Below are 25461 nucleotides of genomic sequence, written 5' to 3'. Positions count from 1 at the left end.
ATGCAGAGGTGTCCTATATTGTTCTTATGTTTTGTGGGCCACTTGAAGTTTGCCTTCTGTTTCCAATAGGGTATCATTCAACACCACATTGTCCTCATGTAACTTGATTATTTCATGCCTGATTTTTACATAACTTTGTTTCATGGTATGGAGATGTAATTTCAAGTTGGAGCAGTAGGACTCCCATTAATGTTGATGGTCATTTGAGGTGTTAGCACTAAAATTATACACACTGGACATTGTGTACTTTGATGAATAAGCCTTTCCTGCAAGAATAGTATGACTGTTGACAGAGTGTATCAGTCATTCATTTAGTAAATTGGTGGTCAGTGCAACCTGTGTGAGGAAATCAGCACCTGAAATTGGTTGAGCAACATTGGTTAATTTGTAAGTCCACTTGCAGTTCTCAAAGCGACTATTTCAGCCTCTAATGTTTTGTGCCCATATGCACGTATGACGGACTTGTTAACTGCCATTAAATTGGCCTTAGTGTGGCAGTGTGCTGATCTCTGATCCCATTTGATTAATAAAACTAGCCCTGAATAGTGGTTGGTAATGAACAGCCTTTCTGACGTAGTGTTGTGCAGTCATTCGGTAGTCGGCAGCTTTGGAGGCATACCGATAGAAGCATTAGGCTGCGCAGTCCTATACTGGCTTTTCAACATAGGGTGCTAACTGTTCTAAAACAGTAGGTGCTGTAAGTGGGTGTCACACTGTTGCAACCAAATCATGTCTCGGCGTTGAGGTGCAAATATAATTTCTTGCACTTCATTGCCAGGTGACCAAAATGTCTGTGGAACAGCAAACATTTGACTAAGTGGCCTCATGGCTATGAAACGACTGTAGGCATTTGCAGGGGACTCGTTTGTGCTCAGCTGTCACGATCAATAGTGCAATGCTTACGACTGCTTAGTTAGTCTCTTGACAGTGGCATGGGGAGTTCACAGGTCCTCGAGAACACTCTGTGACTTTCATGTAGATGTGGCATGGTGAGAAGGCAGCAGCATGTTGGGCTGGTCTGTGATAGTTTGGCTTCCTTCAGAGTGAATGGACGTTATCGTGGCGGCCACTGTGGCACATGTTTTGGGCAAGGTTTGTACTTTATTGGTAACTAGTATATTGGTTGCCCTTCCTGAGCAACTAAAATTAACCTCACTTTGGTAGCAATTGTTGTTGCCAAATGTGTAACAATAAAGCATCCAAACTGATAATCATTCCATGCAGATGTCTCCAGAATTCAGACAGAATCATTTCATCATGCCTCTCATGGTACAGGACTTGTGTGAGCCTTTGACCCACTGATTTTGCGCAATGTGAAATAAGCACCATCATGAGGGCATTGTAGGCTTGGTGCAGGGAGCGTCATAATATAATGTCCAACACATGAAGTAACATGTTGATCAAGATTACTGGTCACCAAAGTGAACTATTGTAAAGAGTCATTAATTAGCTGTTACTTGAAAATGCTCTCCATTTACTGCAACTAAGTTTTCAGTTGACTGGTTGCAAACACTGGGGTTGAATTTGAAAATACAGTGTGGGAGGCCTGCGAAAGCTGATGAGTGGATATTTCTGTTGATCTCACATGTGGTACCAGTGAATGTGAAATGACTGGAAACATGTTCACTCTGAATTTGATGTCTTACGATACTGTTGTAATTATGTGTGAAGCATTGTTATGTGATTATATCACTGTGTTCAATGTCATGACCAGTGTGGTTGAAACCATGCTGTTCCAAAGTGGATCGGTGTGTGGCACAAAATCTAGTGGTTGAAACACAGGAGGTGGGCAATGTAGAATCTGTATCTCATTTTTAATGACCTCGATGGCATCACTGATGGAATGTAGAAGGTTATGTGTGGTATGCCTGACGGTTCGTATCTATGCCAATTGCAGCAGATAACCTATCCACGGGAGCAGAATTGCTTCTTTGGGTTCACAAATTATGTAAGAACACTATCTCCTACAAATAAAATACATTCACGGACTAACAGTGTAATACACTGAGGTGTCAAAAGTGATGAGTTGCCTCCTGATATGTTGGACGTGCTTTTACCCGGAGTAGTGTAGCAACATGACGTGGCATGGACTCAATACATTGTTGGAAGACCCCTGCAGAAATATTGTCCAATGCTGTCTCTGTAATTGCAAATGTTCCGGGTACACAAGTTTGTGCATGAACTCACATCTCAATTATGTCCCATAAATGTATGAAAGGATTCACGTTGGGTGATCTTTGTGCCCAAATCATACACTTGAATTGTTCAGAAAGTTATTCAAACCTAGGGCGAACAGTTGTGGCCCGGTAACCAAGTACACGGTCATTTATAAAAATTCCACCATTGTTCCAAACATGAATAGCTGCAAATGGTCTCCAAGTAGCTGAACATAAAACCTGATCAGTTATTAGCAGACTGTCAAAATAGGTAAATGCATTTCAGTAAACTAGAACACCTAATATTTACAGAATTAATACTCTGTCAGGATGAAACACAGCTATGCACTTTTAATAAATTTATCATTCACAAAATACCTAATCTTGTCAGTTGTGACCTATTGGTGCAAACTAATATTTTTCCTTAAGATGGTCTAACAGTCACTGTTAAGATATTTATTTGTAGAGTAGAAGAAGTTGTCTACCAGAAAGTCTTTTAAACTCTGTTTAAACTGTGCTTTATCTGAAACCAAGTTTTTAATGGTTGCTGGTGATTTATTGAAAATGTGTGTTCCTGGATATTAGACTCCTTTCTGATCCAAGGTAAGAGATTTTAAGTTTTTTTTGTACATTGTTCTTATTCCTAGTACTGATACTATGTATTGAGCAATTGGTTGGAAATGGAGATATATTACTTGCAACAAATTTCATTAAGAATAAATATACTGAGAAGCAATGGTTAGGATACAAAGTTCCTCGAACAGGTTTCTACATGATTTTCTTGAAATACACAACAAATGAATCTTGTGTTATGCTTTTGCTTGCTAAAAACTTTTGCTCGGCTTCGTCAGTTACTCCAGAATATGATCCCATATGACATTACAGAAAGAAAATAAAAAAAAATCCAAGTTCTTATTTTATTTACTACATATGACATCATTCTGACTGCAAATCCCATCCCAACAGCATTTATTATCGAGTTATAATCCCAGAAATTTAACACTGTCAACCTCTTTGATCTGCATGTCCATGTGCTATGCACATGCTACAAGGAAATCTCTTACAGGTTCCAGTGTGTCTTTGCAGTGAATTAGTTTTCAATAGTTTATTAACGTAAGTGAAAACTTGATTAGCTGCCATTTCTAAATCTGTACCTAACTTCCTACTTATTGCAATGTCTGTACCATCTGCAATAAAACAAACTTAGCATCTGGGAATGTAATGGGCAAGGAGTCATTAATGCAAACAAGAAAAAGCAACAGACCCAAGATGGAACCTTCAGGAACACCACACGTAATCAATTCCCAGTCAGATGAAGACTGCTTAATGCTCAAGTATTTCACAATGACACCCTTTGTTTCCTGTTAGTTAAATAAGACTCAAACCATTTTGCAGCGCTACTGTTGACACCATAATATTCTAATTTACTTAAGAGAATGCTGTGATTCACACAGTAAAAGGCATCTGAGTGGTAAACACATGCAGAAAATTTCTATTACAATTTTAATTCTCTACTAGTAAAGTTAAAAACAATGTTACTTTTGGGGTTATCAGTGAATGTTTCAGAAAATGGAAGGCAAGGTTGGTCATTACATTAGCAGATCAACAGTAATTGCAATTATAAATTAAACTTTTCATCAGATGAGGGCAGCCTAAAGGATCACTGTAATTTTTGCCAGATTTACTACTAGTCATACTTTGAATTCTTTCTCTATCATGTCAGAAAATGTAGCTGAGACACAATTAAACATTACAAAGGGCTTATAAATCATATTCTAAATACATACTTGTACTGCACTATGTGGTAATCTACTTGACTGTGAAGTTTACACAAAGATATTGTTATTCCATTACTAGAAATTTAAAGCCCCATAATGAAATTTAATTCACAATTTCTATTGACTGTTTTGATGAGATGAAATTTTCTTTCTAGATTAGATTAAGTTTTTGTTCCATAGACCCAAAAGTGACACGACTCTCATGGGCGTGGAACATGTCAGAAAGTATAACATAAAAATTATAGAACATATGAATGCAACACTCACTTCCCCAATCATTTGTCAGGAGATTGTCATAATATGTGAACATATTACAATAAATTGGAACTGCTAATATTTACAGAATTCATACACTATCAGAATGAAACCTAGTTATAAATATTTGATAAATTTATCATCATACCTAATCTTAACTGTTATGACTAAGTGTTGCCAAAACAGAAATTTTTACATAAGCTGGTCTAACTATCCCTGTTAGGATATTCGTCTACAGAGTAGATGAGTTTCCTACCAAAACGCCATTCAAACTCTGTTTAAGCAGTAGTTCATCTGAAACAAAGTTTTTAATGGTTGCTGGCAGTTAACTGAATCTATTTGTTCCTGAATATTGGGTGCCTTTTTGGGCCAAGGCACGTGATTTTACGTTTTTATGTAGATTGATCTTATCACTAGTATTGATACTATATATTAAGCTATTCGTTGTAGACACATTACTTTCAACCAGTTTCATAAAGGAATAAATATACTGAGAAGCAGTGGTTAGAATATCCGATTCCTTGTGTCCACCACTACAATAAATTTGTCTCGACTTCCAAACTAAACACGCTGTCGTTACGTACTAACAAGTCCTTTGGCGCTGTTACACTGACAGATAACAGCAGGAATTGGCACAAGCGCGGAGGGTGTGAAAGTTATCCATTCGTAAACTGTTATATTTTGCTGTTGTAAGAATAGGGACAACCAGGAAAAGTTTTATTCAATAGGAACGGTTATGCCCAGAAGTATTTGCATTTCGGTTTGATTGGGGAAGAGCCAACATTCCTGCTTGTTACGCTCGTTGAAATTGTGTGGGTTAATCAATATTATTATTATTATCGTAGTCGTCATTACGACCATGGTACTAAGCTCAAAAGGATCTCTCCAACTATTTTATGTCGATTCTTTTACGGCTTCTGCGCTTCACCAACCCTCCTCCTTTCTCCGGGCTTGGGACCGGCAACAGCAACTGCAGAGCTACTTAATTCACTCCAACAGTAACTGCAGGCGGAGTTAAAGTGGTTTCCCACACCGACATTTCAATTTCTACGTTCACACTACAAACAAATTTACGACAAGTATTACTGATTACAATTCTGCTGTACTTTACATTTGTCAATAGACTAAAGCGCCGACGAGCCGTTATTTATATGCTACAAGTTCGACGCGCACAACTATCGATAGTTAACGAGTATCGAACCATTGCAAAGTAATTTATTACACTTGTATTTCCATGGACCCAGCTTTCGTTGAATTAGTCAATTTACTTTGTTTTGCAATATTTGTAAATATGTAATAAAGCGATACAAGTACAGTGTTTGGCGGTGAATCGCACAAGACTTTAATGACAGCGAAACAAGGAGAAGTGATATAGTTCTCAGAAGTTACCACACCCATTTGAAGGCACTGTGAGTATAAACTTTGAAGACGAAACTTTTAGCCAGCAGAAGATCTGTGTTTGTTATTGTTTTGGTCAAGTTAGTATATTATTCGTAGAACTGTAGTGGTAACACCGCGATAGGCTTTGTGCTGTTCCGATTTATGAGATACGAAAAGCAGAACGCAAAATGGGTTGCAAAATTGTTGGAGAGAGAATAGGAAACGTAATATACATTGACATTTTGGGAGTTAAGTAAGTTGATCAGTTAAAATTATTGTGGTTAGCATATCGTATTTTCCCGTAGAATATAAATGTATAGGATTTATTTAATACTGTGTCGTATGTGCTCAAGCTGCAAGTACAGCGTTGTACTGAGAACGTTATAAACTGCAGATTTAGTTTCATAGTTGTAAGCTTATATTAAAGAGTACAAAGCTATGTTGTATGCAATTTGGTACTGTTTATATGGTTGTTGGAAGGCTTCTTGAAAATTAACTCTCATTCAAACATTTTGAGTTGTTAAGTAGTGAAGTTCTTGAACTTTATTTTCAGTCACTGAAGCGTTTAACGATGAGACGTGCTAAAAGCAGAAAGTGACATGCAGCTAAACAGTAGATACTGTGAGAGATTTGCATTTGCAAAACAGGATACTGAAGTAGCAGGTAAGGGTTTATGCGAATGTCTCGGCTTACATTAAAAAAATCAGCGTCTGTTTATTCTTAATCTCAAGTACCAGTGGGGAGTAAATGGTTTCGGGTGTAAGTATATGAATCTCAGTGTTAGAGTAGACAATTTTTAAATCTTAGCTGCGCTGATTAAGAAGAATATGCTGTAGGCCAGATTGAATAAGACTGTGCTGTCAGTCTTGTTTGTGGGCCAGTACAGTGAGAAGCATTTCTAAGTGCAAAGCAGGCAGTGCTGACCTTTTTGGGTTGTACCAAGAAGATGCAAACACTGAAAAAATGTTCCAACAGTAATTAAGCTTCGTTCTAGATAATTTAGTTCTGTTTTCTTGCCAATTGGCAGTCATTGCATCGTCAATATTTGTGAGGCGGAAAGCGAAAAGGGACCTCTTGTCGAAAATTTAGGAATTTGATTTTTTGTAGTTTTTACATTCAGCATTAAATTCTGAACAACCTGTAAAAGATTTTTATTTCTATCTCTAAATTTGAGGAAGTTATGGCAGGTTGAATATTTATTATATAAAAGAGCTGTTTTTGAGATATGGGCTTTTAAAGTTTCACTTTATTATCATTGCTTAACTTTACATATTTAAGAAACAAATTCTGCATATATATTACACTTAAAATGTCTTTTGTCAAGTGGTTTGGAGTTTTTTTAATTGAAACTTCACAACCTGTGGATTACTCCCAGAGACCAATATCGCATCAGAGTGTAAATACATTTGAAACCAAATTAATTGGCCCCTTGTTGAGAAAAATATAGCTAGCCCCGTGCTTATTTTTTTGGCATAATATTTATATTTTTAACTATGTTATGTATTCACAGCAACTTCACTTATTTCATTTCCAACAGCAACAGCTGAGTTAACATGTGTTGGATCCCATTGTTGTTCATACACTTTCTGGGAGTAGATAGTTTACTTGTTTGTTCACAGTCTCACACATAACCCCAAATATACCTATTCTGAATGGAACCAAGAACTAAATAGGTCCAGGCTGCAACGGGTTACTGTGTATGTGTACCTGCTGGGCCATTTCAAAACTGTAGTGTGCACAACTTCTATCACCATCTTCAAAATTTTCTGTACTCTTTTTGATAGTTCCCTTATAAAACACTCTTTCTTTTGCAACAAGTTGTAGATGGGACCTCATTTTTTCAATAGTTTCCATTTTAGTTGCTTGAGGCACTGAAACCATTGCAGTTCCTGAAGTGAAATGCTGTTGACAAAATGCACAGAGATCTGATTTGGGCTTCATGACAACTATTTTTGGGCATATCTCTTTCCAAATATTACAAAACACTCTACTTGATACTGGTTTTACGGGCATATCATTTGTAAAGGAAGCCATATAAGTTTCAAAAAATTTGGCTTTATCATCACTTGAAGGTAGAAGCTTAAAATTTGCTTTGTACTGAGTGCTACTTCTGCCTGATAAAATTATGGCATGTTGTTCTGAGTAATTGTGTAAAAACCTTACAACAAACTCTGAATCAGAAAAAGAAGTCACATTCTTAGTAAGTTTTCTTGCATTACCATGAGCTTTGACAATCAGTCCTGTATCATTATACATTTTTGTTACAGCGCTTTAGTCTTGTAATTTTAATATTGTTGGAAAACATGTAAGTGTTTGTACAAACTTGCTGACCTTTTACTGAGTATTTACTTTGTGACTGTTTCCTCTCAGTTTGTACTTTATGTTTACGAGCTGTCAAAGAAGAATCTGAAGTGACACACCGCAATTGGCCTAAAATTACTTGATCTAATGTGTTGACATTGTTCTCATAATGATCAATCTCAGCACATTCACGATTCATTTCCAAATATTCATCAACTGAACAGTGATTGCAACAGTCTTCTTTGCACCCGCAATCTGCTTTTAAAAAGTTCGAAACAAGAGCATAGTCTCTGTCAGCATCAAAAGAGTCAATTAAATTTATGCAGTCATCAGTTACTACCAGGTCAAAGTCTTCAGCACCATCATTCTCATCTACAACTTGATCACTATTAACATTTCGTTCTATTTCAATAATAACATTATCAGTAACATTATCGTTGTTACCTAAGGCTTCATTAAACTTCGGAATGTCTTGTAGTAAAGAAATATCAAATAGGTTAACTGACTCATCACCTTGAGGTTCCAGTTCCTCATCACTTGATTCATCTCTACTTGGCATTCTTTCAGAAAAATAATCTTGAAATACTTCGTCAACTTTTATCATATAAATCACCACCAAGACCAGTATCGTTTAGTGCTTTCACAATTCTGTCTTCACACATTGCATACTTTAAACTGAGCAAGCTGTAAACACGAATTTGTAACGTCAGCTGTCAGCTGCTCTTTAAGGGCTACCAACTATACATTGGCAACATCTGTAGGCATTTGCAAAAATAGGACCATGTGTGTTGTTTGCCATTATTGAAATCACAAAACAGTTTTCTTTTATGTGAAATTTCTCTGAGCTCCTTAAAATGCTTCTAAAATTTAATAGATGCTATTTTGTGAAGTACTGCATGTATAGCTGCGATATTTAGAAAAGGGACCTCTTGTCGAACCAATGTTATTTTCCGATACCGACAAGAGGTCCCTTTTCCGAAGACTGACATTGATTGTTTTTAATGATATAATTGACTTTTGTTGCATTCAAACAAGTTTCAAATCAATATGGGCGTGTTCAGAATAAAGTAAACTGTTAAAATATATTTAAAAAAACGAAAATTGATATTTTACACATTATTGAATGTTTTTGTCTGTACTGAAAATTTTACTCTTCCGACAAGAGGTCCCTTTTTGCTTTCCGCCTCACATTTACTATCTGAGGCTACTGTCACGTTATTTGCTCAAGGTCAGGTGCTGATGCTACACCCATCTGCATAGACCTGTTACATACCTGTGATGTGGTGGTAATGTCATGGTGAGGTTTGATGTTTCTGAGTCTGTCTGTGTTTGTAGGTGATGTGTTGTAGTATTTAGGGGCGCTCTCGTGTGCTAGATGTATGTTAGTGAGTTGTTTGACATGAATTGAATGTTTCAGGTTGCTATTGGAAGAATTTCTGCTGAGATAGTTTGAATTTTCACATTGTGGCTGATGGATTCATTTTTATGTTTGGAAATATTAGTGGAATGTGTTTCTTATGGTCAGAGATTTAATATTAATTTTTTTTTCTTCAATTGTGAATAAGATACAGATATTTATGAGTAGGTCATTACGTGTTGCAGTGGGAGATATTTTTGCTTTTATGATGGCGAAGAACGAGTCGTCGCCAGTGTTGGCTGGTGGCCAGTGCTAAATAGAAACATATAAATCACAGCAGGTTTGTCAATAAGGTGCTGGCTGCATGGTTTGGATCTGCAATGACTAAAATAATTCTAAGTCATTGGAAAATATTATATATATTGTGTTTAACTGGTTGTTCAGGATTCTTCCTGGCTTCATACATAGAAATATAAACTGATAGCTATTGAGGCCTCACTTAGGCCATACATTACTAAGTGCCTTGTTAGAGGTTGCCTCCTATCAGCTGAAGGCTATGCTACTTTACTACTTGACATTCCGAGCAAGAGTGGACGAGAGCTTGCTAGAAACTTAATACAAGCCGCAGAGCAGCGCTAGCTACTCATGGGTACAATGATACTAATACGGACCGCAATTGATAACTTCAACCGCTGACAATTGTGGTATCATACGTTGATACCATATTCCTCCCTCGCAAATCTGCGAACGGCCGTTGAATATGGCTTATGACCGCCACATGGAGGACGCCATGCTGATGTAATCGAGGAAGTGGGGAGCCTGACTGCAGGTGAGGCATGCCCACCTACACCCTGCCATTCCGACCAACGCAAGACAGGAAACGCCTGGAAACCTGCTCCAGGGTGCACATCAACATGAGGCATCTGCACTTCTACAACTATCGGAGCAACCGAAGGGTGGACCTCCATCGGTTCGGGGCACCCGACCGCAACAAAGAAGGAAATCAGGAAGTGCAGACTGTTTTGTGGCATTGGATGGCATGGTAACTGGAATTTCACTGTGCCCTATCACAGTTGAAGGCACCTGGTCCATATGGTCATCTGGTCCCCGCAGCATTTCTGGCACTGCGGGTGACTCCACTGTGAGACATGGTATCCGCGCTGGCGCATCATCGCATGGCAAAGGCGAAGCTACGGGCGCTGGCACCCAGGGGTGTGGAGAGCAAGGAAGAGGCCCCTGCAAGGGCAGCTCCGACGGAGCCGACACTGGAAACATAGGGCAAGTGGCAGAGACCCCACGGCTAATGAGACGCATCTGCTTCTGATGCGTGCATGCCTCACCAGATGGACCTGATATGACAAACATTGCACAGCCAAGATGGCGAAGGATGCACCCTTTCAACCATCGGCGATTGCCGTGGGAATGACGAAAATAGACAATATCATCTGCCATGGGAAAGAAAAATGGTGTGGGGGATGCAAGAAATGCTCCGTTCAATTGAGGGGAGAATGGTGCTGAAGTTAAATGCTGGATACCATTAGCTTCACAAAAGGTTCTGAAACCTGCAGACACAAATTGAGGTCCATTGTCGGTGACAATGACTTGTAGCAATCCTTCTATGCTAAATATAGAAGACAAGTATTTGATGGTAGCAGACGATGTTGATGACATGTGGACAACAGATGGAAAACTGCTAAAAGAATCCTCAAGAATTACCCATTGTGCGTCCCAAACAGGACCAGCAAAATCTAAATGAAAGCTATTGTGTGGCAAAGTTGCCTTAAGCCAAGAGAAAACTTTCTACGGTGGTGCGGATTGTTTTCTGTACACACGGAACAAGAAGAACAAATCTTGGGTGTGTCAGCAACAATATCAAACTAGGTACAGTGACGGCGAGCTAACTGTTTTGTCTGTACGATACCCTAATTACATTTTTGAAGAAGTCGTGGCACAGTGACTGCAGAGAATGAAGAACAATAAGACGAGACTGATTGTTCTCCGTGCAGAGCAAGATGACGTCACATTGGACAAAAAGTCGTCTGCACAAAAAAAAAAGACGAACCGATGGTTCTTCGATCCAAATTTTTTGACAAAGGCTATTGCTTAGTGACATGACGCAAAACGACACTTAATACTAGGTTGTTAACTGTTGCTGTGGTTATACGACAAAAGTCAGCAGGAAAACTTTCTACTACATCATCATTTTGCACACCAGGTAACATACAAGCCTGTTCAGAAGAGTCAGACAGCAAGTCTTCAGCTATTGGCAATCTGGATAGTGTGTTGGCATGGGTTTTAGTGACTCCAAAAATCAAAGCAAGAGCTTCCATCTAGATCTGCAAGTAGTTACGTTGTGCAGGGGAGAGTAGCTTTGAAGCAAATGCGATCAGGCAATTGCGCAAACCAATTTTGTGAGCAAGAACAGCTCCGATCCCAAATTCGGAAGCATCAACTGTGAGGCCAAAAGGTTATGTACTAGATAACAACGCAGATTTAAGCTGCTGAAGGGCACATTCGCATTCAAGCGACCAATTGAACGAAACGTTCTTTCAACATAGTCGATGTAATGATGCTGCAAGAGATGATGCATGAGGCAAAACCTCTTGATAATAATTGAACTTTCCAAGGATGGATTGTAATTATTTAACTGTCTTGCATGCTGGTAGCTCTGATATTGCTCTTACCTGATCCAGACTTGGATGGATGTCTTGAGAGTTTATTACATGTCCTAAGTAGGATAACTGTTCAGAAAAAAATGTACTCCTGTCCTCATTGAGTTTAAGTCCATTCTCATGTAACACTTCAAATAACTGTCTCAAATTATGCAAATGTTCATGTTGTGTAGAACCAGAAGCTACGATGTCATGTAGGTAATTACACATTGGAGAAATCGATGCACAAAGAGCCTGTAAGTGCTGCTGAAATAGTGCAGGTGCAGAGGCTCATCCAAACAGAAGCCTCTTAAATTTGTTGAGACCTAAATGCGTTTTCACGACGAGAATTTTGTTGGATTCATCATCCACAGGAATTTGAAGATATGCATCTTTGAAATCTAACTTGGAAAAATATTTACCTTGACACAATTTGTCAAACAAGTCTTGTGGACGTGGCAAAGGAAATGTTGAAACAACAAGTTTAGGATTGATGGCAGCAATTTTGCCTGATGGTTTTGTTAAGATAACCAACAGTGAAGCCCATAGTGATGCTGTCACTGGTTTAATCACTCCTTGTTCCTCAAGTGCATGCAGTGTTTTAGCAACTTCATCTAGAAAGCGCGTGAGGCACTGTGTGAGAGAGGAAACATTTAGACTGTGCATTGTCCTTCAATTCAATATGCGTCTGAAAATTTGTCTCGCGCCCTAAACCTGGCGAAAAAAATGTCAGCAAACTCTTGACTTAGTTCGGTAACACTGTTGGTGGGAACACGTTTAGTGACGGCTAGTATGTCATTGTGCATAATTAAGGAGAATACATCAAATAAATCAAGATCACAAATGTTTACAGATGAGGGTGAACACTGTACATGAAAAGAAATCACTTGAGTTTGCAGTCCTAAAACCTGGATACTTTTACCACTGTAGGTAGCCAACGTAACATTTGCATTACTCAATGGAGGTGAACCAAGCAATTCAAAAGTTTTGTGGTTCATGAGTGTAACAGAAGCTCCAGTGTCCAACTGAAAAGGAATCATATGATTCTGAATGTTCAAGTTTACAAAAAGTTTGTTCTGCCATCAGCGAAAAAAAGCATTCTGAGAAGCAGTGTGCACTGGCTTGTGTTGACAGGCAGATTGTGTGTGACGGATCTCCTTACGTCGGCTTGCACTTTCATCACAAAGAAAATTCACACACTCGGGCAATGTCACAGGTACTGGAGGCGAATGTACAACATTTATTTCCATTGCTTACGGCTCGTTGTAATAGGAAGTCTTATTTTGGAAACCGTTCCGGTGGAAGCTACTTTGTCTGGAAATGTAATGTGGAGCATTAGATTTTTGTATTTTGAGACACACTGCCTGGGCATGTCCCTTCTTGTTGCAAAAATGGCACACAGCGTTGCACGATGGGCATGAGCGCAAAGCAGGCGGCTTCTTCCGGCGCATAACAGGTGTCTGTCTCCTGGAAGTGAATTGGGCAGGCGCGCGCCGAGCCTGTACAGCATCATGTATGTGTGATGCGCGTGCAGCCAGCTTGCTAACCTGTCAGACAGTGGGAGGCGATTCAAAAGAATTTGCAGCAAAATTCGAAGTGTCCTGCCTGTCCAAAATGTCCAACACTTGTTCTAAATTGGGGTTGGATAATTTAAGAATTTGCTCTCTAATGGGTCTGTTGGACACATTTTGCACAATAGCATCCTGTACCCTTATGTCAGAATACGGTATTCCACAAGAACATGAAAAGCCACATTCACGAGTGAGGCCTTGCAAAGTGGCTACCCACTCACAGTAATTGTGATGAGGTACACGTTTTGTGCGGAAAAATTTGTACTGCTTAGTGACAACATTCACACTTTCCTTGTAATAATCAGTTAATTCCTGAACAAGTTCTTCGAAACTGTGCTGATCAGGAGAACTTCTCGGGAAGAGTTTGATGAGAATGGAGAATGAGGTACAATGCTACGCCAACACAAGATAAAAGCACATGCAGCCGTGTTTTACGTTGAATGTCATATGCTGCACGGTGGTGTGAAAACTGCACATGTCACTCCTGCCATCTTTCCACGCAGAAGTCAAATGCGCGAAACGGCGGTGCTGTGAACCGCTGTACGGCCGGCTCCTGTGCAGCCGGTACTTGTGGCACAGCTTGTTGTTGTCCCTGGACGAGTGGTCCCAATGTGTGCAGTAGTGCGTTGGGCTGCTGGTTCTGTAATCATAACAGTTGTGCCTCTGGATTTGCCATCACAACGAAAGCAAATAATCAACAACGGTAGTAGGAAAAAATGTCATGCATTCATCAATCACACCATGTGGAGAGGATTGGTGGCACAGCAGGGTACATAGTCTGTAAACACGTATAAATAGTGCTGCTTTCACTGTTCCGCTTTCCAAAAAATCTGTACCTTTAACCTTGTTGCCAATTGTTATGACCATGACGAACGAGTTGTCGCCAGTGTTGACTGGTGGCCAATGCTATATAGAAACATATAAATCACAGCAGGTTTGTCAGTAACGTCAATAACGTGCTGGCTGAATGGTCTGGATCTGCAATGACTAAAATAATTAAAAGTCGTTGGTAAAAAAAATAATACATATTGTACTTAACTGGTTGTACAGCATTCTTCTTGGCTGCATACATACAATTAAAACAGATAGCTATTGTGACCCCGTTTGGGCCATACGTTACTAAGTGCCTTGTCAGAGGTTGCTTCCTATCAGCTGAAGGTTTTACTACTTGACGTTCCGAGCAAGAGTGGATGAGACCTCGCTAGAAACGTGATACAAGCCACGGAGCGTCGCTGGTCGCAGTTTGTGGGTCCAATCCTACTAATATGGACCGTGGTCGATAACTTCATCCCCTAACAAGTGCGGTATCGAACATTGGTACTACACTATGTATGGTATGAGTTTATGGACTATAGTTTCTTTGCGTATATTGAAATTAGTGATGACGCAGTTTTGCCACTGTTGAAGCAATTTTTCATAAATTTTGAAATTTTTCTTGTCAGTGTGTGGTAATTGTGTTGGATTGTGATTGGTTGGTATCATGATTATTGATGTACCATTAGAATATGTTTCTGATATTACTCATGTGGGCATGGTTTGGTTTGTTGTACTGTGGTCTTTGCTTTAGGTAGAGTAAGTGAAAGTGTGGAAAATAGATTTTAGCATTTGAGTGTGTTGCTTTTTGTACAGTGAGATTTGTTTTTTGGTGCTATATAGGTCAATTTGTGTCATTGGGTTTTGGAGTTGGGTGCAAGTTCACGATATCAAGACCTTTGCTTGAGAATTATGGGTGAAGTGAAATGAGCAACACCATGTTTTAGAGTTGTATGTTGGTTACTGGTATCGAGGGCTTCGTTGGAGCTATGTAGGTGAAAATTGTGGTGTTGAATTTTTTAGTTGTGTATAGGTTACTGGTATTGTAGTCCTCATTTGATATATCAAAATTTACAAAAACAATAGATTTTGTTTTTGTTATCTTTTTGTGTTAAATTTTGAACATTCCATGTGCTTGATTTTTGGGCAAATATTTGTTTTGCTGTAATGTCATTATTCTTACTGTTGTATATTTGCCCGCGCCCAAAACCACCTCCGTCATTCTGTTCTCCTGTCAGTTTCATACTGTTGTTGGAGTTAAATACTCCACATGTTATTTATGTTTGTTTGCAGTTGTAATAAGTGATGTCATGGTCACCGTATTGTATGTGCTTGAAATAGTTTAAACCATGACATCACTGTTCAAAACAAGTGGCTCAAGTCATGATTTTGTTTTGCCAATCTACCTTTTATAATAGTTAGAGCAGTAGATCCCTCTATATAGACTGAATTTGTTCTTCAGATATAGTTTGTGTGTCTAACAAGAAATAATGCTGTGTTTCAAGGATCATTTGTCTGTTGTACCAAAATGGTGTAGGTTACATTGGTTTTACACTCATGTCTACTTCCTAGCTACTTACAGATTACCAGCTATCTCACTGGCAGAAAAGTAATAATAATGAACATATTGGTCTCTGTCACTGCTCATGTTACTCTGAAGGAATATTCACATCTAGTTCTAAATAGCCCAAGCAATCGTAGTCTTATGCCAAAAGGTTTTTGTTAAATACCTCTCTTCAGGCTGATGTGCCAGAAGAAGCAATTTCAGTTCAGGTTTAAAATTGTGTAAAGGTTTGCAGCAGGCAGGTGCCCTTGATTTTATTCTTCAGTTTCTATTTACCATGGCCGGTTTTGAATTCACAAGCGATTTATCATCAGATGGGACATATTTATTGCATATTTCCAGCATTGTTGTGGCTCATGTAGGTATGGCCAGAGAACAAAACATGAACACACTGAATGTAGTGAGAAGTATGTACAATTCACACCTGGCCACAGCTGCACCTCTCCAGCAGTGCTGCAAACATGCACCATCTGATGATAAGGCAAAAGTTGGCTCTCCCCATCCTGTGCATCATACTGCACCTGAGAATGCTGTCTGGTGGGTAAAAAAAATCAGTCATTATCGTGGGTATATAGGTGTCAAGAAAGAACTGTAATGTGGCTGTGAAAAATCAGTTCAAGCTGAACTGTGATCTGCACCATCAATACAAGACAGAAATCTAACTTAGGAATTATATTCTATGGTGTGAAGATATTTAAGAAGTTCCCATCTAATATACAGAAAGTAATTGGTTATCTCAGCCAATTGAAAACATTCCTGGTGATGACTGCTTCCACTGCTTATCTAGTGCAAGGGTTTGATTCCTCCTTAATGTTGAAAGGCCTCATTAATAGGTTGCAGGCAACATCAGCATATTGCTGCAATGGTTTCCATTGAATATCTATGAGCAGTAAAAACCTAACTAGGCAGTTCTTGTAGAATAATACGATATGTGTGACACTATTCCTCAAATAAATTGAACATTGTCATAACACACTGCTTATTTGTGTTACACTTATTCCACTGTTAAGTTGATGGATTGTTGTTAATTTAACAAATACATAATTCCTGTCTGAAAATCGGCCGTGGACTGGCTGTCTCAGCACCAAAATTCAGTTTTTTTTGTATATCCTCACAATAATAGGCACTGAAGCTTTACATTTTCACTATTTAAGTTACAAAAATTACAGTTAAAATTTAACTCATTCAATGAAACGCATAACTCATTCTTTTTACTAGTTCCTTCTACCACAAAGATTAGGCCGAATGATTTGTTTAAATAATGAAATTAATATAGTTTCACAAACAATACTTTTGACAAACCTGGTAATTATTTTGGAATTAATTAAGTGCTGACTTTGCTAATATGTTTTTGAATAGAGCCAAATAGATACTTCAAGAATCTGAGTAGTTTTTCTTCCAAATGTTCATATTTACTACAGAATTTATATATATTTATAAGTCAACAATAGAATCTGTTACAAAACAATTACTGATTTCACCCTGTAACAAAAATTTAACTAGGAATGGTCAAAATAAATTGGAAATTAATTACATATACAAAAGAAGGCACAAAATTAGACCTTGTGCTATATTCCTTAAGGCAGAGGGCCAGCATTTCTCTTTTATGGAAATGCAGATTATATTCATACATGTAAAGATAACTAGGTAAAAATTAAAATAAAAGTAATTTAAGGCGGTAGGTGGAAAAATAAGAGATGAAGTAAAGAGATCCCAGCTTGCTTCGTCACAAATGCTTAAGGCCTTGAAGATGCACCTATAAAATGACTCTTGGTAAACACTAGCATCACTGTCCACAGCTGCCCATTTACATTGTGAATGCAACATGTTATCAGATTAGCTGATTATATGCTTCACCATTTGACAGCTTAATATTTGCTGAAATGCAGCAGTTTTCACTCCTAGGTGCTTCATTGGCAATGGAGTGGTGTACTCTACACAGAAAATTCATGTTACTAATCAGTACATACTTAATTCTTTTCTAATTTGACATACAGTGATGTTATTCTACTTATGTTTGTTCTTTCCACTCATTCAGTATATCTTTGATTTATTTTCAGGAACACATCGCAAATTCAGTAGTACCACAACAGAATGACTACAGGAGCGAAATGTACACCTCGCCACTCTAATTTGGTGCCCAGCTCATCGCCAGACTGCAGAAGGTCTCTGTGAAATAGGATACCCTAGACCATATCCAAGCTCTTATGATGCGTGATGGTTATAGAAACATCAGCCAGATTGTCACAAGCTATTAACGTTGGTGACTGGGCTGAGGATGCTGTTTTGATCAAGACTGACCCACATCTCATTTTGGACAATCCCTACACCTCCCCATACTTGTACTCCAAATGCTCCACAAAAAACTGAGGCTTCATCGTCATGAAAGATTGCCCATCAGCTCTCGAACATACACGATACGATGGTGAATAAATTCCACTGCCATCCTTAGCCTGATGTTCCTTCCATGGTGTGGCCAAGGAGGGGTACGATTTCGGGTTGCACTTCTGTGCGTTGAATTGAACTTGTGATTGCTTAGAGACTGCTAGTGTTTCACCACCACCAACAAGAGATGATGGACTACGCTTCATTGCGTGTCATTCTCCTTTATGCCACCCACTCAGACCAGGGGCACAACCCACAGGTGCCACCTAGCAACAGCAAAGGCCACCTGGCAGGGCGGACATTGCTGGGCATCCTGATGCACCAGTAGGCTTGGGTATCTACCCCTTGGCATAGGTGGGGATTTAATGGCACAGGCATTAGCAGAACGATCCCTGTGTGGTCAGGGGCCTACAACCAACACGGTACATGGCGCCCCCACCACAACGGACTGGCTACCGTGCTGGATATCAGGTGCAAAGAAATCCATGGTCATCGTCGACACAGAAAGTGACAAAGCACAATGCATGGTGGAAAACACATCCAGGAAGGTGTCCTCGCCCAAGAGATGGGGAATGAGCGGGACTGAGATGTGACAATGAGGAAGTGGGCTAAAGATTTCAATGCACGATGGACATTATGCACCATGTAAGGCTCCCTTCCCCAATTGGCTTGATCTTCGGGAAAATTTGAAGAATGGAGTTCAAAACCATACAGGGGACCGTAACATAAAGACCGAAACATGGGAAACTCCTTTTAATTGCCTCTTATGACAGACAGGAATACCTCTGGCCTATTCTTATCCCCGGACGTGCAGGGCGATAACCATCAGTGATTTCACCATACAGGCAAAGCAAAGATGACTGATGTGAATCTACTACTTACTATCTAAACATTTTGGGGATGACTGGAAGAGCATAGGAGATTTAGATTTCTGTGTGAACTTCGTATTGTAACGGGCAGTAAGGAAGAGGTTTGTACATCAGCTTGTTCTTGCTTGAAAGGAGCGTGACGACCTTACCAAATATGGTAGACTATATCTGCTAGAAAGAACTCGGGGGAGGGGGAATGGGACTAAGTCTACAACACCTGTGATGTTTCTAACGGGTCTCATACCTGGTACCTCACACATTTCAAATTCTCGTTACAGAGATAATGTTAGGATAACATATTTCTTTGTTTATTTTAGATGAAAATATGGTCTTCCAGAACTTCCAGTTTCTGTTCACTTTATACACTGAAGTGAAAGAAGTCATGGGATACCCCTTAATATATTGTCAGACCACCTTCTGCCTGACGTAGTGCAGCAACTTTATGTGGCATGAATTCAGCAAGTCATTAGAAGTTCCCTGCAGGAATATTGAGCCATGCTGCCTCTACAGCCACCTATTATTCTAAAAGTGTTGCTGGTGCAAGATTTTGTGCACAAACTGACCTTTTAATTTTGTACCATAAATGCTTGACGGGATTCATGTCAAGTGATTAAGGTGGCCAAATCATTTGCTCAAATTGTGTAGAATATTCTTCAAACCAATCATGAACAATTGTGGTGTGGTGATATGGTCAATTGTCATCCACAGAAATGAAGTCCATAAATGGTTGCAAATGGCCTGCAAGTAGCTGAACATAACCATTTCATCAACCATTGGTTCAGCTGGACCAGAGGATCCAGTCCAGTCTATGTAAACTCAGTCCACACCATTATGGAGCCACAAACTGCTTGCACAGTGCCTTGTTGATAACTATGGTCCGTGGCTTAATGGGGTCTGCACCACACTATAATCCTACCTTCAGCTCTTACCAACTGAAACAGGGACTCATCTGACCTGGATAAAGTTTTTCAGTCATCTAGGGTCCAATCAGTATGGTCATGAGCCTAGGCGAGGCACTGCAGTCTATATCGTGCTGTTAGCAAAGGCACTCCTGTCGGTTGTCTCCTGCCTAGCCCATTAACACCAAATTTCACCAAGCTGTCCTAACGGATACATTCATCATGTCCCACAACAATTTCTGCAGTTATTTCATGCAGTGCTGTTTGTCTGTAAACACTGACAATTCTATGCCGCATTTGTCAAGACTGTACACCGAGTTCCTTTAATTCTTTGTTCTTATATTCCTCCCTCATTCTTTCTTCCACTAGCCTACTAACAGCTTGTCTAATTAAGAAAGAAAATGTATGCACTGAGATACTGGAACCTCCAATAACATGACGACTGCCATGAGGTCATAGCAGAGCCTCACCCCTAACACTGTGTGCCTGGTTTGGCCTGGTGGTGAAACATGCGTCACTATGCATGTGGCAGTCAACACGTTAAAGTCACACACACTATTAAGACTTTTTTTTCATTTCTTCCCCTCCTCTCCCCTCTCCTCCTCTAAGGAACTATACATCTCTTAGCAGAAGTTCCTTAACATTTTTCCTCATCCTTGCCACTTATTCTGATTTTCTTCCTAACATGTATGGCAGTGAAATGGATGATCTTGAAACCTCCACCACCAATAAAAATTTATTCACAGTGCGAGGGAAAAAAAAATAAAACAACAGTTTACAATGCTTGCACTTCAAGATGACAATCACTTGAAATGATGTCATGTAGCTGGCCACACATCGCATGTCTTAAAGAAGTTAGACTTCACATCTTGCAAGACTGGCACTGAACTTCAATTAATTTTCTCCTGAATTGGTCCTTCAGTTCCTGGGTGGCGTTTGGTGGGTCCACTGGAAGATCTGAGATGCTAGGAAATGTCCCCACTGTTGGAGATCAGATGACCAGGAAAGATGTTCTGTAGCATGTTAATGGAATGCTGCAAGGTATGGTCTTGTTGGAAGAATGTCTCTAAAGTTACAGGAAGATCAGGAAGTAGTCACATTAGGGTGTGTTTCACTATGTGAACATAATGTTTTGTGTTCATGGTTCTGGCATTAGCACAGTTGTCTTAGGGAAAAAAAAGCACCCAACAATTCCAAACAGTAATATACTGCACCACATCACCACTTTATGACTGAAGTTGTGTTTCATGAAGCATTTCAGGATTTTCACATGATCAGTCGCTAAAGTTTTCCTTGTCAGCAAAGCCTGACACCTCATCATTCATGGTCAGATTGTTGCACAGATGTGTGTGGTTGTTCATGAACCCCAAAAACTTCTGGTGAAAGAATAGTATTTTCAGGAGCTGATTTGCATCAGTTTTTTGCACTATCTGAATTTTGTATAGGTAGTTTTGAAGTTATTTGTGCTATATTCACCACAGACTGCAATCTGTTACATCAAGTTTCAGCACATGCTTTTGTGCAGAATGCCTAGAATTTCGGCTGAAGGCTCCTTCCGTTCTTGCAACATTCTCTATTGTACACATCCATTTTGCACTTCCATCCTTCTTTTGCACCTCATCACCCATTTCCTCAAAGCTTTGTTCCTGTACTTTGATAGCATGTGCTGATGGGACAGGGGCAGGCCTTGCAAGTTTCTAATGAGTACAAAAAACACACTGCATAGCTGCTTAGTTGTCATTTTTGTAAATCACCTTCGTGGCAACAACACATTGCTCACTGGCCCATGATGGCATCTCCACTGAACATAAATATCAGGGTCAGTGGCATCACTCCTGTTTTGTGATTCCTACTTCCAGTGTTGCCAAATCTCTCATTTCACTGCCACACCTGTTGTTTGTTATTTTACCTTTCATATCCAAAGCTAAAGAACCCATGCATGTGCATATGAAATTGATAATTGCAGTAAGTGATCTTCAGTGGTTTCAGTTGTAGTTTTCATGTTCATGTTTTATTGATATTCCTGATGCACACTTAATTGTAAGATCATAATGCAATGGACAATATGGAGATATTACTATACCTGAAAAATAAACTTACTTTCCTACTTCCTTACTACTTTATTTTCCAAGAGGCTTAGTTACTGCCTCATATTAATTTTACAAGCAGTTAGCAAAGTTTGTGTTAAATGTTATCAAACTGTGCTTTTTTCCAAAGATTGTAGCCAGTGGATTATACGCTCAGCAATATTGCAACTTATTTGTACCCTCTGCATAGGACATTAGATTACTATGAAATAAACACAAGTGACCAGGCTCAACTTACATTACTCTTCCTTCTTCTCTGACTTTTGAACTATGAAAATGAAATGTGCATATGGCATATTTTTCAGTAACAATTTCATGAATTAGTGATAGTGAGATTTGCAGAACTTTCATAGCATTTCAGGGAGTTTGTCAGTTGCTGACTCTGCTGGTAATCAAATCCAGGCCCCTTAAATGACATTTAGCCACACTGACCACTAAACTATGAAGGTGGAAGTGAACTATGAAATGCAGTTACAAAAAGTTCATAATTGAAGAATCAGAAATTTCAATTATGTTATTAAAATAATTAAATAGATATCACTTTTGATTATAGATCTTCACAGTTATTAATTTACGAGGTATGTCCACAAAGCAAGTTCCATTTGGTTATATAAAACAAACGTGCACAGACACAGAAAAAATATTTCTTGTAAAAATCTACAACTGTTAAACTACTTTTTTACATAGCTTCTAAAATTTTGTAGACACTTGTCATACCGTGGCACAAGTTTTTGTATGCCTTCTTCATAGAATGTTGCCACCTGTGCATTCAACCATTTGGTAACATGTTCTTTTAGCTTGTCATTATCATTGAAGTGTTGACCACCAAGGACAGATTTTAGGTGTAAGAAGAGAACTAGGAGCAAGGTCCAGGTTCTACAGAAGATGATCAAATGCACCCCAGTGAAATACCCATAAGAGCTGTGAGGTTGGGCATTATTGTGGAAAAAAAACTTTTTTCACAGTAATCCTTGGCGCTTGTTCTGTATTGCACGGCACAATTTCTTGATGGTCTCTCAGTAACCATGTGCACTGATTTCTTACTACGGGGCCAATCAATCAACAAAATGCCTTTTCTGTCCCAAAAAATGGTGCACATGACTTTTGGAGGTGTCACGATTTGCTTAGGCTTAACCTTTGTTGCGGTGAAGTGTGCCTCCATTCCATTGATTGCTGTTTTGTTTACCCAAGTTTCATCCCCCATGACTATCCGAGAAAGAAAACCACCAATTTCTTCATTGTAGTGTGTCAAAAATGAAGTGCACTGCCCATCAGTTGTTTTTTGTGTTGTTCAGTAAGAAATATGGGTACCTAACATGAGCAGTTTCCGAAGTTTCCATTTTTCAGCAACAATTTCATGAATTAGTGATAGTGAAATTTGCAGAACTTTCATAGCAAGAGCACTAAGTGTAAACTTATGGTTGTGCTTAATGTTCTCTTCAATTGTGTGACCCAATTCATCAGTAAACACAGACGGGCATTCACTCCATACTTTATCACGTCCTTCATTGAACAGTCTGACCCATCTTCTAACCATTGAATCACTCATAGCATTTTGTCCATAAACCTCACAGATTTGCCAATCAATTTCCTTTGGTTTAAATTTCTTTACATTTAGAAAATGAATCTCAGATCCAATTTCACACGCAATGGCATTTTCTATTACGGCTGACATGATAAAGAAGCACTACAAAGCACATGTCGGCAGTAGCGATTTGAAAATGGCTTACATGTCTTCTCATTGAGTCAGAGTAATTGCCGTGCATGCTCGGAACTGCGATCGTAGCGCTGCCACAGATAGAAATAGAAACGGAACTTACTTTGTGGACTACCGTCGTATTATTCAGTGTGGTCATTTACAGATACAGAATGGATGAAATTATCGTTACTAGACTTTTGAAAGTATCTTTCTGATTTGCCTGAAACAACTCTGTATCTTTATAGTAATTCTACTTTTTTAATAAAAATAAGGATATGTGATTCTTGGATTATCTTAGAAGAGAATCATTTACAATAAGTACTGTAACTACACACACCTCAAATGGAGGATCATTACTACAGTAGCACCAGCAATGCCTGAATGATAAATTCAGATTTAAAGACACTGTAGTTTGGTAACTATTCCCATTTAATTTCATTCTTTGGTCTGGCCAGCATTCGTGAAGAACATATTTCTGTCAGTCTAATGTGATGGTTTATAGTTTTAAATGAATGAAATGGTAGTTACATCCCAAAAACAACATTGTGGTGTACATACAGAAGAGAAAAAGCAAGGTTAATAGCATTGGGGGGAGATTAAAATTGTGCTTCTTTGGAAACAGCTCATACAAAACAATGCCAGTTTTTAAATTTGTCATAAAACACACTTTTTAAACCAAATATAGCATCACCAGGTCCTTCAGTGGCTGTGAGGAAGTACATGAACAATGAGTATTATACAACTTTTTTTAACAATGGTACAGTTTAAGAAAATCTGCACAAAAAAGAAATATTTTATGTACATCATCTTCCTAGCCAAGCATGTTACTCATATTCACTATCCATAGGAACTGCTGAAAACATTTGAAGTTCAGTCCACAGATTATTTCTCGCTGATAAGTTCGGCAATATTTACAGTTAACAGTCACTCACTTAGCTTTTTATGGATTTAAAATTTTTATTCAGTCATAGTCAGAGGAACAATTCAAGTCAATCATTTTTTTTTTCACTGAAAGACCAAACACTACATTGACCGAATCACAAACAAGATCACGTGTCACTCAAGTTTGTCATTGGACTCCTAAATCACATTTAACCTGTTCTCCTGGACATTACACTTTTTGAAGGCTGATGGAGCTTCTGGATGGTAAACAAGCAGTGGTTTAATTTTCAAATTGCCGCTTGCAATGGCACAGAACAGCAATGTGAGATGGTCTTTCATTGGCTTGTGATCAGGCAATGCATCTCCCCTGCTGTTATAAAGATATGATTCAGCAAATTTTCCCAGAACAGACCTATCTCGTCACAATTAAAAACTTGTTGCAGCAGTTAACTCTCAGAACATTCGAGCATCTTGAAGTTGCTGATGAAGTTGTCTGCTGCCTTTGTGTCATAGTCCTCAAAATGTCTTCCAGGAATGGCATCCTTTAATGGCGAATGACAAGATCAGCTCATTGCAACATATCAGGTGTGACAGCCATGGATGGTCTCCCCAACTGCTGGAAATCTTGGACCTCCACCGAACTACCTTTTGATGACCTCACCCTCCGTGCCCAGCGACAAAATGTACTTCTGTCGACAGCAAATGCTCCATTGACTTTGAACAAGCATTTGTGAATATTCCCCACAATTTCTTTCTTTGCAGTCATAAATTCAATGACGGCACGTTGCTTGTAGCGTACATCACCTACAGACGC

At 39.0% G+C, this 25461-nt stretch overlaps 2 long non-coding RNA genes across 2 annotated transcripts in view; both read left to right on the top strand.

Annotated features, from left to right (window-relative positions):
* The window catches only part of LOC126299267 (uncharacterized), a 248422-nt gene that overhangs the window by 167083 nt on the left and 55878 nt on the right, over positions 1-25461 (top strand). The window lies entirely within an intron of this gene.
* LOC126299263 (uncharacterized) lies at positions 5601-22090 on the top strand. Its single transcript, XR_007552760.1, has 3 exons — positions 5601-5822; positions 6123-6232; positions 17887-22090. It is a non-coding gene; the product is annotated as an uncharacterized LOC126299263 (long non-coding RNA).

This window comes from Schistocerca gregaria, chromosome X (genome assembly GCF_023897955.1).
Source record: "Schistocerca gregaria isolate iqSchGreg1 chromosome X, iqSchGreg1.2, whole genome shotgun sequence".
In the NCBI taxonomy this organism is placed as follows: Eukaryota; Metazoa; Arthropoda; class Insecta; order Orthoptera; family Acrididae; genus Schistocerca; species Schistocerca gregaria.
This window is presented reverse-complemented; position numbering and strand designations above follow the sequence as displayed.